This window comes from Hipposideros armiger, unplaced genomic scaffold (assembly GCF_001890085.2).
Source record: "Hipposideros armiger isolate ML-2016 unplaced genomic scaffold, ASM189008v1 scaffold_1060, whole genome shotgun sequence".
Lineage (NCBI taxonomy): Eukaryota > Metazoa > Chordata > Mammalia > Chiroptera > Hipposideridae > Hipposideros > Hipposideros armiger.
In genome coordinates this window covers 146,446-149,896 of record NW_017732410.1, presented here as the reverse complement: position 1 = coordinate 149,896, position 3,451 = coordinate 146,446, and the positions used below count along the sequence as shown (strand labels likewise).

General features: G+C 44.8%; 1 protein-coding gene across 1 annotated transcript in view; it reads right to left on the bottom strand.

The window, feature by feature from the left end:
- The window catches only part of CNIH3 (cornichon family AMPA receptor auxiliary protein 3), a 194,322-nt gene that overhangs the window by 108,703 nt on the left and 82,168 nt on the right, over nucleotides 1–3,451 (bottom strand). Inside the window, exon 4 of the mRNA XM_019631994.1 lies at nucleotides 743–846. The gene's annotated coding sequence lies outside the window, so the exon portion shown is untranslated. The remainder of the gene's footprint in view (nucleotides 1–742; nucleotides 847–3,451) is intronic.

Sequence of the window (3,451 nt, the reverse complement as noted above, 5' to 3'; positions counted from 1 at the left end):
ACAGTCACGAGTGAGCAGAGCTCAGCGTGCACCAATTCAGAAGATCCATAGGTAGTCAGGTGCAGTTCAGAACATCACATATGTTGGAGCAGGCAGTGCTCTAATAGCAACTCATGTCTTTATTTTTTTACAAAGTCTTTCAAACTGAACCCTTCTTTTCCATTTCTGTTGCCACCACCATAAATCCAAGTTCTATTACCTCAAAAGTAGGCTATTGCAATCACCTTCCATTTCAGGGTTTTTTAACCAGAGAATACCACAACATTTGTTCAAGAGCTTTTTCCAAATACGGATTTCTTGGGCTCCACTCCAGACCTCCTGAGTCACAATCTCCCATGGTGGGGGTCCCAGCCCGGGCATTTAAAAATGTTCCATGGGTGATTCTGAAGTGCATCTCTGATTAGGAATCACTGAACCAAACAACTTGGTCTCTAAATGCACCTCCACCATCGCATATCCACCCCCAGTGAACCGCCCTAAAGCATCTCTTTGATGACATCCAAGAAATTCCCAATAACGAACAAAATAGTTGATAGTTGGCTCTTGCCCTCTGATCCCCATGTGCAGTTCAGACCTGACCCCCCCCACACACACACTATTCTGCAGCTTGGTCTACTGCCTGGCTGCCGTTTCTGTCCTTGAGCTGGGACTCATGCCATCCCCTCAGCTGGCATGTCCCCACCACCCCAACACACATCATCCATCACTCCCTAACAGACATTCCCAGTTCTTTGAGACTCACCTCAAGTCCAGCGTCCAGAAAGCCTCCTGTGGTCACTCATGACTCTGTCCACTGCCACAAAGCTTGTCTCTGTCCTCTGAATCCTTACAGCACTTTGTGTGCGCCTGGGGAAGACAATACACAAGATGATGGAGCGGGGAACATCTAGAAGCACAAACTCAAGGGACCCAGAGCAATTTCTTTAAAATATAATGCTTTTTAAATGTGTGTGTGTGAGTTTTGAATTCTCCACAATCTATTTATGGAGACCACCAATCCCCCAGGAAGACATTTATAGTTACCCCTGGCACATGCTGTGTACACGTGATACATCAGTTGAAGTCACATGGCTGAGTAACATAGGGAGAAGACTCAATAAAGGTGTCTGAAACAATGAATAGATAAATGAAAAACTAAAGTCAAATTTTTCTCCACTCCATCATTAAGTAGGGACACAGCAGCTCCCAACCTTGAAGCTTGCGGACATGACCATCTCAGGGTTCAGAAAAACAAGGCCTTGGGAACACCTGCAGGTTCCTACGTGTGTCATTTAGGGTCTCCTACCCTGAGCTCAACAGGCTTTTCATAACATGTCTTCCAAACACACACTCCATCTCTCCAAGAGGAACTGGGTGAATGAAGTTTCTTACATTCCATGACTTACATCTATAAGAAGGAAACTCTGCAGTGGTTCATCCAGGTATGTTGCACCCCAGATATTTCAATACCCATCACCACTATTTTAGAGTAAAAACTAGTTGGTAGCTACATCAGGGTGGAAAAACTATATGTTTTATTCTTTTCTATTTTTATGTAGCACGCTTGTCACAACCAAACCCTAGGAAAGAAAAGCCTGACCACATCTGTCTCTACCTGTATATTAGAGGAAAATGCAAATATCTGCCTCTAAAACTTTATATTAATGCACTAACACACTTTAAGGCCTGGCCACCTATGGCTATCTATCAACTATAAAGAGCAGTTAAAAGAAATAAACTCAGGAACAGCTGGAGGAGGCACATAGAGATAGGATAAAGGAAACCCCAGGCTCTCAGCATATCAAAGCCAAAAAAGTCACACAGTATGTTAATTTTATGCATGAAAAATCATAGATCACCCAGAGAAGAACCAGCTTTCCCAGTCCTGCCACATCCCCTCTGCCCAATTATTGCTGTCAGTCTTCGTTGCCGTTATGTGCACACGTGCCCCATCATCTGTACAGATAAAGGTTTAATGCTACAAGCAGGCATATCCAGTCTGACGCCAATGATGTCAAAAGGCATCCAGGATGTGCAGCTCCAGCTACCTCCTCTCCAGGCTTCCGAGTCCTCCCTTTTCCATTGTCATTTGGACATGAACGGTCTGTCTCTCAAATCCTAGGCTTATGAGTGACTCAAATGTTATCCCTAAAGATCCTCAGCGAAGCAGATGAGCTGGATATGACCTGAACGAGTCACCTCCCAAGAAAAGAAAAACGAGGCCTGTCACCTTTAAAAAGCCAACCAGTCAATAACAAAATCACGGGCTCCTAAGAATGACAATGCTTTTTTTTCCCCCCATGATGCAAACCGCAGCACCGTTTTCAAGAGTGGTGCAATTTACTTCTCTTCCATCTTCACATTAAGAGGTAATCTACATGCTTTGGGCTTCCCATAGTCTCAAGGGCAATGAGTATTTTGTTATGTGTCTGACTATCATTCGCACCCATCAATTAGTCAAAATATAAGGTCAGGTTAACTAACAGATAGTGATCTGTGGAAGTTAGACACAAAAGTAAAATGTTTTTAAACACGGGGTAGAGGGGGTAAAAGAACTAAAGCAATGATTTTCAATCTTTTCCCTGTGATGATGCCTCTTTTATTTCAAGAAATCTTAGGGCTCTGGTTAACGATGGCAGACTAAACACACTCATTAGCCTCTGCTCCCTCAAAAAAAAACCCCACAAAAAATGGAAAAGGGACTTGTGGTGAGGCTAAACCCCTGGATTGAAGAGAACAGGATAAAGACAACCACACGATAATGGAAACTGGATGGGTGCAGTTGGGTGAGGAGTGGCTCAGTTAGACCTGCGGTAGCCGCATCCTAAAGCAGGTCTAGGGACCTTTGGGAATGGAGAGGAAGTAGGGGCTGAACACGGGACCCGACTGGCCATCTGCGTAAGGAACAGTTAGACCCCAGCCCCTCATCCCCTCAGCATTGTCTCTGCTGAAGACCAGAGGCTTCCTCTCCAGAAGGGACATAAAGGAGGACACGGCACGGCTGAGGATAGCGAGAGCATGTTAAACATGAGGGGGGATGAGCTGAAGGCTTACAGGCCGAATTGTGAGGCCCCCTCCTCCCCGGCCTCAGGCCTACTTCCAACTCAGTTCCTCAGCACGGCTGTTCAGACTTTTACCCCTTAGGAGACTGGAGGAGCCTGCGCTGTCTATAGCCTGGGTAGTACCTAAAATTTACAAAGAATTTCTACGAACCTATAAGAGAAAGACATAGATCCCAAAAGAAACAGTTTGGCTCTTCACAGAAGAAATACATATCAATAGCCATAGACAAATGAAAATATGCTCAACCTCGTTTGTAATGAGGGCAAAGCAAAATGAAACCCACAATGAGATACCATTTTCCACACCTACCAGACTGGCGAAAGTTAAAAGGTCTGACAAAATCAAGTGTTGGCTATGATGCAGAAAAACCAGAACACGTGCATACTGCTGGCGGGGGTGTAAGTTGGTA